A 16847-nucleotide genomic window follows, 5' to 3' on the forward strand; every position below is an offset into this window, starting at 1 on the left:
AGGGAAGTAGTGAAGCTGTTCTTGGAACAGAAACCGCCCGTGTTCGATGGACTTGGAGAACCGGCCAAGGCCGAATCTTGGATCCGCGCGATAGAACGTATCTTCGCAATCTTGGGATGCAATGATAGGGAACGGATGAGTTGCGTGACTCATCAACTAGCCGAGGCAGCCGATTTTTGGTGGGATACAAGAATAAAGACCTTGACACAAGGCCAAGTGGAAGCAATGACGTGGGACGATTTCAAGACCGAGCTATACAACAAGTATGTACCGAAAAGCTACCGGAAGGCGAAGGCATCCGAGTTCAACAATCTTACGCAAGGACGCATGACAGTGACAGAGTATGATCGAGCGCTCAACAGCATGACCCGATACGCCCCTGATCAAGTCGACACAGATGAGAAGCTGTCGGACAAGTTCCGCGAGGGACTAAGGTCCGAGATAAAGATGTCGTTGGCCAGTCGAGGGAGACTCACATACGCTAAAGCTTTGGCACTCGCATTGGATATTGAGGCAGCAATGCCTAAGGAGAAAGCTAAGGAGATTGCAACTTTGTCGTTACCCCCACCGCACTACTCGAGGGAGAAACGGAAGTGGGATGAGCCTAGAGCTTCGCATGATGGAAAACGGCACCAGTCGAGCCAACATCGGTCCCAGTACGAAGGAGGGCAGCGCACGTCTAGCCAGAGAGGAGACTACCGACCGAGGGCACCACAATGCAATGTGTGCTCTAAGTACCATTTCGGAGAATGCCGATACCAGAATGCGATCAAGTGCTACACTTGCGGAGGAAACGGTCACTTCTCTAGGGAGTGTCCAAATAACAAAAGAGGATCGGGATCACGGCAGAACGATCAGGGATTCCGTCAGCCAACTAGGGCACCGCAGAATGAATCTGGAGGGAATCGCGACTCATCATCGCGACAACCACAATCTCAACGCCCCAGACTTCCTCCCCAAGCTAGAGCGTTCGCGCTGGAACAAAAGAAGCCGAAGAAAGAGCAAGAGGATCGTGAAAAAGGGAATTTGACAGGTATGGGCGAAATTCTCAACACCCCTGTTGTTGTGTTGTTTGATACGGGCGCGTCGCACTCGTTTATATCTGAATTATGTGTGCGCACTTTGAGCTTGTCTACTAGCGAATCCGAACGTAGAATGATGGTGTCCTCACCAGTAGGAGGAATGATAGAAATATCTAGAACGTGCTCGAACATAGAAATAGTTATGGGAGAAATTAAGACAGTTGCTCATGACTTACGAGTCATAAAAATGGAAGATATCGATATAATCTTGGGAATGGACTGGTTGACAACGAACTTCGCGACGATTCGTTGTAAGGAGAGGCAGATATCTCTACAAGCTCCGGGAAGCGAACCCACCATATACCACGGAATCGCGATGAAACGGCGAACAACCATCATATCCGCGCTTCAAGCGACCGCAATGATGAGAAAAGGGCGAACTGCCTATCTTGTCTACCTCCATGGAGAGGAGAAGAACGAGGAGAAAATGGAAGATGTTGCTGTGGTGAAAGAATTTCCCGATGTTTTTCCAGAAGTGTTACCTGGACCACTGCCAGATAGGCAATTGGAGTTCACGATTGACCTTGAACCGGGAGCTGCACCCGTATCCAAGGCACCATATCGAATGGCGCCAAAAGAGTTGGAGGAGTTAAAGATACAACTCCAGGAGCTTATGGACTTAGGTTTCATTAGACCTAGTGTCTCGCCATGGGGCGCACCAGTGCTTTTCGTGAAGAAGAAGGACGGATCAATGAGGATGTGCATCGATTATAGGGAGTTAAACAAGTTGACTCTTAAGAACAAGTATCCACTGCCAAGGATAGATGACTTGTTTGATCAACTTCGAGGAGCAGGAGTCTTTTCAAAGATGGACTTGAGGTCCGGATATCACCAGCTACGAGTTCGAAGGGAGGATATACCCAAGACTGCGTTTCGTACAAGATATGGCCACTACGAGTTTGTGGTGATGCCGTTTGGACTAACGAATGCCCCAGCGGTGTTCATGGATTTGATGAATCGAATATTCCATCCGTATTTGGATAAATTCGTTTTAGTCTTCATCGATGACGTTCTAGTCTACTCAAAGAACGAGAAGGAGCATGAAGAGCACCTACGAATTGCGTTGGAAACGTTGAGAACCGAGAAGTTGTATGCCAAATTCAGCAAGTGTGAATTTTGGCTAAAGGAAGTGAACTTCTTAGGACACATTGTGTCGGCGAAGGAATTCGAGTGGACCCCGCCAAGGTCGAGGCGGTACAACGATGGAAGTCGCCTTCAACACCAAACGAAATTCGGAGTTTCCTAGGTTTGGCAGGATACTACCGAAGATTCATTGAGGGATTCTCCAAGATAGCGAGACCAATGACGCAACAACTCAAGAAAGGAGTTAAAGTAAATTGGACCCCAGAGTGTGAAGCAAGCTTTCAACTCTTGAAGGAAAAGTTGACAACCGCGCCAGTGTTAGCTGTGCCCGAATCTGGAGTGAATTACGTAGTCTACACCGATGCTTCGAAGATTGGATTAGGATGCGTGCTGATGCAAAATAACAAAGTGATCGCCTACGCGTCGCGACAATTAAGACCACACGAGTTGAACTACCCAACACACGATTTGGAGTTAGCAGCAGTGGTACATGCCCTAAAGATTTGGAGGCATCATCTCTACGGAATGAGATGTGAAATCTTTACGGACCACAAAAGCTTAAAGTATTTCTTCGAGCAGAGAGACTTGAATATGCGACAGCGAAGATGGCTCGAACTAGTGAAAGATTATGATTGTGGCATCAACTACCACCCCGGCAAAGCAAATGTAGTGGCAGATGCTTTGAGCCGTAGAGATCACTCGCAAATGGCTACCTTCCTAACGGAAGAGGAGAGCTTGATACGAGAATTTAGCAAAATGCGATTAGAAGTGATAAGAGCACCCGAAACAGCGGAAGAGCGAATTGCCACTTTGGTGGTTAAACCAGATCTGAAAACGAGAATCGTTGCAGCGCAACGGATGGATGCGGAACTCGAGGAAATCCGAGTTGAAGTGAGAACCGGCGAATCCGGAAAATTTAGTAAGGAGTCCGGCAACGCCCTCACCTTTGAAGGAAGGTTGTGCGTGCCAAACAACGAGGAACTTAAGAACGAGATCATGAGCGAAGCTCATGAAACTCCGTACACTGCTCACCCTGGAAGCACGAAGATGTACCAAGACTTGAAAAAGTCCTTTTGGTGGAATGGCATGAAGAGAGATATCGCGGCATTTGTGGAACGTTGCTTAGCCTGCCAACAGGTGAAGGCATTACATCAACGACCGCATGGAAAATTACAACCACTGGAGATACCCGAGTGGAAATGGGAGCATATCGCCATGGATTTTGTGACGGCCTTGCCAGAGACCCTAAGTGGGAATACCGCAATTTGGGTGATTATAGATCGACTCACCAAGAGTGCGCATTTCATACCGATTCCGGTAACCCATGGATCGAGCAAGCTGGCTCGTATCTACATAAAGGAGATTGTGCGATTGCACGGAATCCCAGTGACAATTACGTCCGATCGTGACCCGAAGTTCATATCGAAATTTTGGATTAGTCTACAGCGCGAGTTGGGAACGCAACTGAATTTCAGCATGACATTTCACCCGCAATCTGATGGGCAATCCGAGAGGACGATCCAAACTCTCGAGGATATGTTGAGAGCCGTAATACTCGATCGCGGTGGAAATTGGGAGACCGTATGACCACTAATTGAATTTGCATACAATAACAGCTTCCAAGCAACAATCAACATGGCGCCTTATGAAGCCTTATATGGAAGAAAATGTAGATCGCCGCTCTACTGGGATGAAGTTGGCGAGCGACGAGTGCTAGGACCCGATGCAGTCGAGGAAATGATTGAAGTCGTTCGACAAATTCGTGCGAGAATAAAGGAAGCTCGGGACAGACAAAAGTCATATGCTGACGTCCGACGAACTGACCTACAGTTTCAAGTCGGTGATAAAGTTTTTCTCAAAGTGTCCCCGTCGAAAGGGATAACACGTTTTGGTGTGAAAGGAAAATTGAAACCACGTTTTATCGGGCCTTACGAAATTCTAGAAGGAATAGGACCCGTAGCCTATCGATTGGCGCTACCGCCAAGTCTTGGAAACGTGCACAACGTCTTTCACGTATCGCAGTTGCGAAAATATGTGTTTGATCCAAAGCGTGTGATTCACTATGAAGAAGTCGCGTTGAATTCCGACTTGAACTATGAAGAGAGACCCCAAATGATCTTGGATCGGAAGGTTCAGAATTTGAGAAATAAATCCATTGCTAGCGTGAAAGTTCTATGGAAGAACCACGAATATGAAGAAGCCACGTGGGAGCTTGAGGACAAGATGAAGGAACTGTACCCGGAACTTTTTCCATGAGGTACCAAATTTCGGGACGAAATTTCTTTTAAGGGTGGTGGAATGTAACGCCCAACTTTTTCAAACCCTAATTTTCGGGTTATAAAATTTTTGCATTAAATGCCTTAAATGCTATGATATGTGAATTAATTGATGGGTAATAAATTGCATAGTGTCTATGTGACCTAATTGCGTATAAGATATTGAGATTGAGTTGAATAGTCAACTTGTCGAAATGTTGACGTGGCTATTTAATAGTCAAAGATGTGGAAAAATGATGTGACCGTTGAAAGGTCAATACGATGAGAAAATGGAGTAGAAGTGAAGAGATGATTGTTTTGATTATGTGAATACTTGATGCGGAGAAATATAATTGTGGGAGAATTATTATTTATTTTCCGAAGGGATGAGTGAGAAAAATAATAGGAGCATTACTAAATCATGTGGAATTTTCGGCCATTATTATATATTGGAGAAGAAATAATTTTATTCTTGGATTTAATTATTTGTTTGGGATAATTATCCAAATTAAATCCAAAGGTCAAATACTCTATAATTCCTACATGGAATTTTCGAAATTTTCACCTTTGGTATTCATGAGATTTTCGGAAATCTCATCTAGAAAGGAGGGAGGATTTATTTGTTATTTTATTGATTCCTTAATTATTCTATTCCATGAATAAATATAAATATGCTAAAATATCCTAGCATATCTTGATATATCCAAGAAGATCTTACTATATCCTAATTAAATTAGGATTTGAAATTCAAATCCCTTTTGAGAATCAAAATACACGCCTACTTCTATATTATTTGGGGAGTATTTTATTTTATTCTTGCTCCGTGATATATTATTCTGCTCCGTGAAATATTTGAATTAAATCATAGGCTAAATTAATAGCCTAGATTTCGAAAATTCTCTCCTAACCACCTCCAAATTTTCGGCCCCTATAACCAACAAATCTTCCAAATCTTTATTTATTATTGGGATATTATTATTGGCACTCTATACACAAAAACCGGCGCCCACTCTCTCAAAAATTTCGAGATTCTCTCCTCCACTCTCTCCAAGTTTTCTCCAAGTTTTCTCCAAGTTTTCTTCAAGATTTCTTCATCAATTGAGAAGAATTCAAGTGAAATTCAAGAGATTATTGAAGAATCAAGACTAATTCCTTGTTTCTACCGTTCGTTCTTTTGGAAAAGGTACTTTAATTATTGATCTCCTCTTCTCCTACCGATTAATCGGTATTCTTGTTTCCACATGCATATAGATTGAGTGAAGGGGAAATTAATCGGTGAATTTTGGGTTACATGTGTGTGAGTGTGTGTGTGCGAGACCGTGTGTGTGTGTGTGTGCACGCCTCGGTCGGCGTGCACAATTGTTGTATTCGTGTGCATGTGTTGTGTGTGTGGAACACTCATGCGTGATACGATTTAATGGTGAAATTGGAGTTGTTATTTGAATAAAAATGATATGCTAATCATACCTTGATTTTGATTGATGATTTTGAAAGTAATCGATGGGGAAAAGGGAAATATGGGAGACATGCATGATTTGAAATCAATGATTGAAACTGATTTGTGATACGCCTAATTTAAAGGTGATACTTCGCGCTCTCAGCGTGATAAACGAGGAGAAGAGAATTCTATCGAGCTAAACCTACGAGGTGGGCTTTCTTTTAAAATAAGGACATTGTCCTAAAATGATATTGATGAGAATGAAAGATGTGTTATCATGCCTTGATTTGTTTTGTCGTGCCTATCCCTCGTGGCTATGCCACTATTGATTTAATCGAATTCGGATCCTTGTAGAGCCGCAAACTCTACTTGGGTTAGTGTACACCAATGTTAGACCGAGTGCTGGCGTACGGGTCGGCCGGTCTAGTGACCTGGATTGCGGCCGCAGTCCTTGTCATGTAGAATGAGGATATGGTAAACGTCTATGAGAAAAATGGTTGCGCGACCGGGATATTTGAGAAAGAAGATATTTTGGTGCCTCGGGTCTTTCTAAAGTTAAAACCCCGATGGACACTTGAAAGTGGCATGATAATAACTATATTTGTGATAAAACTGTTTTCGGCAATGAGCCCATTGAGTATGATTATCGTACTCAGCCCTGCATGTGTTTTCCTTATGTGCAGGTTGAGCGGTGGCGAGCGGGCGGCGGTGTTGAGTAGGAAATAATAAAGATGATCTGTTGGTACTTAAGGTGTCGTTGTGTCCTCATACATAGCCTCACTTCTTTCTTGGTCGCTTCCGCTATTGATTATGAAAACTGTGATCTTTTGTTGGGTTAAATACTTTTATTTCGTGGGTATATTTTGGATATGGAACACTTGAAAATATTTTGGAACCTTTGCTACTTTGGAGCATTTATGGTGATAGCCTTTTGTTGGATTTCATTGCTAAAGCATTATTCTTTTCTTACTTGCTCATTTAATGCTTTGATGAAAATCTCTTTTCAAATGAAACCCTAGTCTATGATCTTTGATGTTTTAAGTCTACCTAGTTAGCGAACGCCGCATTTATTATACCCTAAATGGGCGGGTCGTTACAGTCCGGGACAGCCTATAATGGACCTCAGCTCAAGAACCCTCCTGGGAAGTCTAGTAGAGAAGGGGTGCTGAGCGACATCATCCCAGCGGAAGAGCTCAAGAGGCCTCTGCCTCAGATGGAGGATCCGTTTTTTCTAAACAAGGAGCCTACCGTGGAAGAAAAGAAGGGAGAAACACAACCTGGGAATGAGCAACCGGGAGGAGTGATACCCACATCGGAACCTCAAGCCCAGGAGGAGCCAAAGGGAATTCCACAAGGACTGACTGGAGAAGCTAAGGGAGAAAAACCGTTTCCATATCGGTTTGTGACGAAGAGGAAGAAGGAAAACCCTGTGGATTTCATGTCGATCTTTGGGAAGTTGGATGTCACCATACCATTCCTCCAAGCCGTGAGACTGCCCCCTCTGGGGAAGTTTATAAAGGAGTTCATAGCTGGGAAAGCCCAGGAGGATGGAAAGATCATGGTGGAAGGAATAGCGTCAGCCATTGTACAGGAGAAGCTACCACCCAAGAGAGCCGACCCAGGTATGTTTACCCTACCCATAACGATTGGAGATGTGAAAATCGAGCATGCAATGTGTGATTTAGGAGCATCTATCAATGTTATGCCGTTATCCATTTATAATCGGTTAAAGGGGGTAAAATTGTCGAATACTAGGGTGTTGATCCAACTGGCTGATAGGTCATGTATCAATCCCGAGGGTGTGTTAGAAAATGTGTTGGTCAGGATACAGAACTTTACTTATCCCGCTGATTTTTATGTCATTAAAATGAGTGAACCAGAAGCTAGGGAGCTAGCGGGATATTGTTAGGAAGACCATTTTTAAGAACGGCTAAGACAATTGTGGATATGGCCGAGGGGACAATATGCATTGACTTTAATGGTGAGAAATTTGTCTTTGACATCAATGAAGCCATGAAAAGACCAATAGATTATGAAAATCTATGTTATGTTGATGTAATTGACCCCCTAGTCCAAGAATTTCTTGAGACCGAATTATTGCAGGAAAAGCTCCAAGCCTTGGATGTGTATGCCCAGGCTGATGTGGAAGCAGCCGCATGGTGTGATCTGATCAGTAGCCGAGGGTTGACTGACGAAGAGATCGAAGAAGCAATTACGGAATTCTGTCAGAAGTCAGAACTAGCAGGATCCGTAGGGGCCGTGGTACCGGCCAGTATGGAGGAAAAATCAGATGTTGAACAAGAACAAGAGGAGGATTTAAAGAAGAACCCCCTACCTACGGACACACTACCCCCGCAAGTGGAGTTGAAAAAGTTACCAGCAGCGCTTAAGTATGCATACCTAGGGGAAGAAGACTCATTCCCTGTAATCATCAACAGCGGGTTGACTGAAGAGCAAGAGGCAAGACTACTAACTGTGCTGAGCAAAAACAAGAAGGCTATTGGATGGAGCCTTACGGACCTGGTAGGTATAAGCCCGGACGTCTGCATGCATCACATTAAGCTAGAGGATGAAGCCAAGGCGCATAGGGACTCTCAAAGAAAGGTGAACCCAAACATGCGAGAAGAGATACTGAAGGAAATCTTGAAGTTGCTCTCACTGGGCATTATATACTCGGTGCCAGACAGTGAATAGGTTAGCCCAATCCATATGATCCCCAAGAAGTCAGGGATCCAGGTGATTAAGAATGAGAGGAATGAACTAGTGCCCACCAGACTAGTTACTGGGTGGCGAATGTGTATAGATTACCGAAAGCTAAACACTGCAACCAGGAAGGACCACTTCCCCCTGCCATTCATCGATCAAATGCTGGAGGTACTGGCTGGGAGGAAGTACTTCTGCTTTTTGGATGGGTACAGTGGATACTTTCAAATTTATGTGAACCCGAAGGACCAGGATAAGACCACGTTCACGTGCCCGTTTGGAACCTATGCGTATAGGCGTATGCCATTTGGCCTATGCAACGCCCCCGGTACTTTCCAACGGTGCATGATGAGCATATTCTCGGACCTGATCGAAGATTGTATAGAGATCTTTATGGATGATTTCACTGTCTATGGAGACTCTTTCCACTCGTGCTTGCAACATTTGGATGTGGTGCTAGAAAGGTGTCAAGCAAAGAGTCTGGTCTTGAACTTTGAGAAATGCCACTTTATGGTTACAGAAGGAATTGTTCTAGGACACGTGGTGTCAGAAAAAGGGATCCAGGTGGATCAAGCTAAAGTGGATGTCTTATCCAAACTGCCCTTCCCTACTGATCAGAAAGGAATAAGAGGTTTCCTTGGCCATGCTGGATTTTATCGAAGATTTATCAAGGATTTCGCCAAGATTGCCCAACCTCTTACCAGGCTTCTCCAGAATGAGGTGGAGTTCGTCTTCGATGAGCATTGCAAGGCTGCCTTTAACCTCCTTAAGGAAAAATTAATTTCTGCACCGATCATTCAGGCTCCTGACTGGGATCACCCCTTCGAGGTGATGTGCGATGCTAGTGACTATGCAGTGGGGGCCGTGCTGGGTCAGAAGATAGACGGAAAAAGGTACGTGATATTCTATGCATCGAAAACCCTGAATCAAGCCCAACAGAATTATGACACCACCGAGAAAGAGATGTTGGCGGTTGTCTATTCATTCGAGAAGTTCAGGCAGTACCTACTGGGATCCAGAGTCATCGTCTATACCGATCATGCGGCGATCAAGTATCTCATTGCGAAGAAGGAGTCAAAGCCCCGACTGATCAGATGGGTGCTGCTTTTACAAGAATTCGACTGGGAGGTAGAAGACAAAAGGGGAGTTGAGAACAAGGTAGCGGACCACTTGAGCAGAATAATACAAGAAGGGAACAGTGAAGATGTAAGGGATCGATTCCCGGAAGAGCATTTATGTGAAGTAATTTTCTCCACAAGGAAGATCAATTGGGAAGAAGTGATGAGACTCACTGGTCAGGACGCAACAACCAAGGGCAAGGAGAAAGAGGGACAGAAACCCTGGTATGCGGACTTGGCAAACTACCTAGTAACAGGAGAGCTGCCAATGGTGCCAAACGTGACAAAGGCTCAGATGATGAAGATCAAGAGCGAAGCAAAGTATTATTTCTGGGACGACCCATACTTGTGGAAGGTAGGAACAGACCAGGTCATTAGAAGATGTGTTCCTGACTGGGAGCAACGGGATGTACTGACGCACTGCCACTCCTTGGCATGTGGAGGACATTTCGGGCCAAGAAAGACTGCCAGGAAAGTGCTAGATAGCGGATTCTACTGGCCGACCCTGAATAGAGATGCATACGAGTTCTGCAAGGGCTGTGACCGTTGCCAACTGACCGGTGGGATCTCCGCGAGGGATGAAATGCCACAAGTTCCAGTAATAGTTTGTGAGGTGTTCGACATCTGGGGTATGGACTTCATGGGTCCTTTCCCCTCATCTTATGGTAACTCCTACATCCTAGTGGCAGTTGACTACGTGTCAAAATGGATAGAAGCCAAGGCCACAAGCACTTGTGAATCTAAGGAAGTCACCAAGTTCCTCAAGAGTCATATATTCAGCCGATTTGGGATACCAAGGGCAATCATCTCCGATCAAGGGACTCACTTCTGCAACCGAACGATCGAAGCATTGATGAAGAAGTACGGAGTCCATCACCGCCTATCCAGTCCTTACCACCCTCAAGCCAACGGGCAGACAGAGATCTCAAATAGGGAAATAAAGAGCATTTTAGAGAAGACAGTCAACCCCTCCAGAAAAGATTGGAGCACAAGGTTGGAAGATGCTCTGTGGGCATATCGGACAGCCTACAAAACTCCTATAGGGATGTCCCCCTATCGCATCGTCTTTGGGAAGATGTGTCACTTGCCAGTGGGAATTGAACACCGAGCATATTGGGCAGTACAACAGGTTAATGTGGATGCTAAGGCCTGTGAAGAGGAAAGGAAGCTACAACTACAAGAGCTGGAAGAACTCAGATTGGAGTCGTTCGACTCAGCCATGTGGTACAAGGAGAAAACAAAGATGTGGCACGACAAAAATCTGAGAACCAAGGATCTCCAAGATGGTCAGAAAGTACTACTCTTCCAGTCAATATTAAAGCTAATGCCTGGGAAGCTCAAGTCCAAATGGGCAGGACCCTACATTATCACTGCGCTACGTGCTAATGGAGCGGTCGAGATTTCAGGGAGTATCCCTAACTCTGAACCTTTTGTCGTTAATGGACATAGATTGAAAATATGTAGGGAAAATGAAGAGGTGTGTGTAGTGGAAGAAATTCCACTACACTTTAAGAGCGTCTAAATGACCCGTAGGAAGGGGATTTGAAGTTTCACCTGGTCAACGGCATAAGTATTGTGCTTACTGACCGGGTAAAACTTCAATTACCCTTAGTAATGATGTAAATACTGTAAATATTTGGTAATTTAATTTAAGTTAAGAAGGAAAAACAACAAAAAGATTTTTCGGATCTTAAATATTAATTCGGAGTTCGTACTGACCACGAGGATACCACTTGGGTGAAACTCTGAATTATATTAAAGACCCATTTATTTACTTTTTTCTATTTCTAGCTAATTGAGAAGATGGAGTCGAGTAAAATTTGAATTTTTGGGCGTGTTGCAGCTTTGCAGGCGAGTGCAGAGGCTGGGAGGCGCGTGAAGCAAGGACGTGACAAGCAACGTCCAATCAGCCGTCAGCAAGCGCAACCGCCTTCCACACGAAGCGTCTCAACCGGGCGACTGCCTACAACCGGTCAAAACCCTCAACTACCCACCCCTCTATAAAACACCCCACCGCCTACTACCCTTCACTTTACAAACCCTTACCTGCACTCCCTTTCTCACAACCACCACCCCACTCCGAAAACCACCACCCACTACAGAAACCACCGCAAACCACCACCGGTACAGTCATGGCAAGGAGAAAGGCAACCAACAACCCGGCATCTACCACCGGAGAGGCCTCGTCAGAACTCCAGCCAGCAGCCGAATCGCGGCCGCCAAGCCCACAACGATCACAGCCACCGCCGATGACACAAATTCCGGCGATGGTTCCTCTAGACGCACTGACGGCGTTTCTAAGGCAACAAGATCCAAACAGAGACTGGACAGCAACCCTGGCTGGATTTAGCCTAACCGGAGGAATGTCGGCGACATCAAACCCTACCCCAACTGCAACCACAGAAAACCCACCCACCACCACCCCAAAAACCTCAATTCCGGCGTCCGAAAATATTTCCTCAACAATTGCTGCACAATCAGAACCCTCCCACCCTTTTCCTATACAACAACAAACAGAGCCGCTGGACGTCAGCCCTCTTTCCGCCTATCAAGATCCCAACTGGGGAGAAACAGAAGATAAGGAAAGCGGAGGGAGAGCGAGCGAGAGCGAGAAAGGTGAAGCAGAGGAGATTAGGGCCACCGAAACAAATATCGATGAAGCGGAGAAGGAGGAGATAGATCTGAACGAGACGGCCAGGAAGCAAAGGCTAATGACGGATGATGAATTCCAAGCGGTTTTGGGCAAGGAGGATCGAATCGTGGTGAACCCTGAAGGGGTGGCTGAGGTACTGGACCTCGCATCCCAGGCAGTAGGGAAGGGGGAAGCAACAAAGGAAGTGGAAAATTTGGAAGGGGTAGCCCACCAGTCAGAAGAGGAGAAGACAGACGAACAACCGAAAAAAGCCGAACAACTTGGAGAGGCTGAGACAAGAAAATCTGGAGCGGGCAGTGACTGAGCTGGCTGAGGAGAATAGACAATCGCGGGCTGAGATGGAGAAACTGACAGCCCTAATGGAGAGCGTCCTAAGGGAGTTGGCAAGAGGAAAAGCAAGCAGTGGAGCTGGAACATGGAGGACAGGAAGAAGAACCCACCGGACCTGAGGAAGAAGACGGCGATAGACAACAGGAGGATGATGACAACCAACCCGGACCTACTGAAGAAGCACCGACGGACCCACCTGCACAGAACCCTGCCCCAAAAAGGAGCAGGAGGAACATCTGACCGAACCACCCCCAACTGACCAGTTAGTTTTCTTTTTAATTTTTTTAGTTTTTCTTTTGTTTATGTTTTCGTAATTTTATTAAATAGGTAGATTTATGTGTTTTAATTGTATGCAAACCCCATTCATAACACTTAGCCTATTTAATAGTCTAAGTGTGAGAAGTAAAAGGGTTGCTACTTTGGTGCATATGCTTATTATGTTTTTTTTTCCTTTGTGTTTTTTCGTGGGCATGTTACCTCACACTTAGCCTACTGCGCAGTCTAAGTGTGAGGAGTTTATATGTTTATATTTCATGTTTGTCAATATTTTGCTCTGTTTTGTTTATAATATATCTGAAACTCTCCCACTTAGCCTATTGCATAGTCTAAGTGTGAGAAGTTTTTAGATATAATATGTGTTTGTTATAAACGTGTGTCGGTCATACTAGCCGTTCCCAATTTTCACTTCGCAGCCCGTATCTGGGGCAGACACTTGTGAAGTGAGAGGGGAGAGCAAATGGCCAGTATGACATGTATATATGTGTCATTTGAGTCAGTGCATGTTAGTTTTTTTTTAGGTTTGTTTAGGTCTAGGAATTATGTGTTATGTTTTATGAATGGGCTTAAAACTCAACTGCCTCGAACTGACGGTGAGGGGAATTGAGGGAGATAAGGCATGCCGGAAAACAGAAACCACCCCCTTCAGTAACCCCTAGTCAGTATAGATGATGCAAGTATGAAGGAAAAACCCATCCCTTAGGTCAGACACGAAAGCCCTCTTAAAAGGTGAGTTAGAAACCCCAAAGTGGAACTACTTTCCACTAAATACTGAAAAAAAAAGAAGAGAGGCTACCACATGATGTCTAGGGCAAGGTGACCGCGTGTAGCAAACCCTGAAGGCAGTAGGAAACCCCTTTGAAAAAAAAAAAAAAACCTACCCTTAGAACCCCATTTTCTAGCCTGAATTATACCCCGAAATAACCCCTCAGCCACTGGAACTGTGTGCGTGCAAGGCATGAGGCAAGGAAGCAACTGCCCAGGAGGACATACAAAAGGAACCAGCTGAAGAAGAGAAAAACAAAGGAAGAAGGAGAAAATCGATCTGAAGTTTCCAGATCCCAAAAAAAATAGAAGAAGGAATAAGGGTGGCGAAGCCACAGAAAGAAAAATTGAAGAAAATGACACAAAAAGAGAAAGGAGAAGAAGGAACAAGGGTGGCGAAGCCACGAAGAAGCTACTGACCAGTTGGAAGCCAATAACAGAAATTGTCCAGCCAAAGAAGAAGCCCTAGCCAGAAGCCCGAATGCACACACTTCTCCCTCATCAAATAAGTAGTCATTGATGGACCTTAGAGCCTTAGGGACAACTACCCCAAACATTACAAGCCACTAGCCCCATTACAAGCCTTAAAGACCTTCAGGAGCTGCATGTGAGATCTGAGTCCGAAACATCTGTGGTTTAGCATTGAGAGAAAACCGTCCTAACATCCCCTGTGAGGAATGAGTGACTGAGTGAACCCAGTGTTTGGCCTAGGATTGGGTGATCCTGACAAGCAGATATACTGACTGGGGGAGAACATTCCCCACTTGTCCGACTGTTGCTGAGCATTTTTTGGATATCAAACGGACCTCCCCAAAAGGTAATTTTAATGTGGCCGATTTCCCCTCTTTTGCAATCAGTTTCGCTACAGCACCCGCTGCTCTAACTAATTGTCCACCCTTTCCAAGTGTGATTTCTATGTTATGTATGGTTGTGCCTAAGGACATATCGGTTGAAGTAGATTCCTCTTTTTGATCAATCAAAACCCCTTCCCAAACTGTACAAGCTTCTTCCAAAGCATATGGCTTTCTGGATGTAGATGATATCTATACAGATGGATCTTATATATATATATATATATATATATATATATATATATATATATATATATATATATATATATGGTACAATGAAGTACCACATGGGTGGATATCTATATGAATCCAAATCTGCCGAATCACTCATGGGATGATCATCTACATCCTAGGTCTTCTCGTTCCGTCATCTGGCTTATGTTCTCCATGGAGCATTCAGACCGAATGACTCTATGAAATTACGTCGATACTTCCACATGTTGTGGGTAACGTAGGAGACATCTCTATTTTTCCCCGGGGAATCTTTAGAATTCCCACTGCTTAGCTTTCAATTCATCTCTCACCATCAAATGAAATGTGAATAACCTGTCCTCCTCTCTTTGAAAGAAGGGGCGCTTCCGGTTCTGTCGGTGCTTGAAACAATTTTGTCTTCTCCATATTACTATATCTCTAGAGTCAATAATTTTATATGAGGAACTACTGAACTCAATCACTTGCTGCAGTTACTCTTCAGTTTTCTGTTGAGGTTTATCCTGTAGAGGTACTCAAATTGGATCAGTGATTGATTTCTAGGTTTCGTCGTAAACCTAATTGGTTAGTTCCAATTACGTAAATCAATAGTTCAAACCGCACTCAAAGGTAGGGCATTTCCCATTTTTATAGAAACTTCTGTACCAGAAACAATGGTATCTCCAATTATAGCCCCTCTGGGATGTAAAATATATCTCTTCTCACCATCCCCATAGTGTATGAGACAAATGTATGCATTTCGATTAGGGTTGTATTCTATGGTTACAATTCTACCATATATGTCTTTTTCATTCCGTTGAAAATCGATTTTACAGTATAGACGCTTATGACCTCCTGATAAGTCGTATTCTAAGCCTTGGTTACTGGTCAGTATGTCGTGAAATTCATGTATTATCTGCAAAACAGTTGCTTAAGTATGCAGGATTGAAGGATCCAAGTCAGTAGGAAACGATTCAGGTGACGCAAGTGAAAAGGGCGCCAGAAGGGTGCGATACTGACCAGGATGCATGCCAGATAAAAGGCTCAAGATGGAGAAGGAGGATAGCTGGGATGATCATTGACAAGGGCAAAAAGGTCAAAGTGCGGGAGAAGTCTACCCTATAAGCAAGGGCAAGCCTCCCTATAAAAGAAGCCACTTGGAGAGAGAGAAGGAGTTCGACGATCGCACTTAGAGTTGGTTCCTTAGGGGTTCGGTTCGAAGCTCTCAGTTCGCAGTTCGGAAATTACACTTAGTAGAATTCTCTCTAGAAGATCCATCCTTCAGCATTATCCCACCTCTCATTCCTCGCCACAGCCATGGTCACTTGACGTCCAGAGTTTGCGGAGAAGTCATCAGTCCGTCGTTCCAGCCAGTTATCGTAGCAGTGTAGTAGTATCATCGCCCAGAGTGACACAAACAATCTTAATCGCTTTCTTAGTTTAAAGTTTACTTGTTTTCATCATTTAATTTATTTGCAAACACTCATCGCTGTTGCTCTTTTGAAGTACTTGTTATTTTCCAACGTTTACATTATGAAGTTTCTATTTCGCATATCACTTTGGTTCGAGTTTGCTTCATTCTGCCTAGGAAAGTTAGATTTAGTTATTGCTTTCAATTTCTATGTGTTTTCTTATCGAGAGTTGTTGATTCGAAGTTGTAGCTATGTTTAGACAAGTTTTCGTGCATGAGTTTCTTTTCTGCGCCGTGATTACTACCTTGCATGTCAGTCAGTAGAAGTTAAGTTGCAGTTTCACTGTTTAATTTAAGTTTGAGCATTTAAATCGATGGATCTTAAGTTTGAATTTGTGAATCTGAAGTTCAGTCATGGTGTTTGTGTTTATCTGAATTCTGTTAATACTTGGTGAAGAAGAAAACGTCAAAATCAACTTTATTGGACCACTTTTACTTTTAAGTTACTTTTGCTTTTGTTCCCTACTTTTCAGATGTACTATCCAGACCTGTCAGAAAGCCCCCAGCCAACAGATATACCTTGTAGTCTGAATTTCCTCTTTTAAAACCTGTCCACTTTCCATATGTCTCTGATACACCTTGTCCCCTATTTTCACGAACACTCCCACATGTCTGTTATTTTCCCGCCTACTA

Source organism: Salvia hispanica, chromosome 4 (genome assembly GCF_029641045.1).
Source record: "Salvia hispanica isolate PSC_SH4W2 chromosome 4, Shi_PSC_v1, whole genome shotgun sequence".
Classification (NCBI taxonomy): Eukaryota; Viridiplantae; Streptophyta; class Magnoliopsida; order Lamiales; family Lamiaceae; genus Salvia; species Salvia hispanica.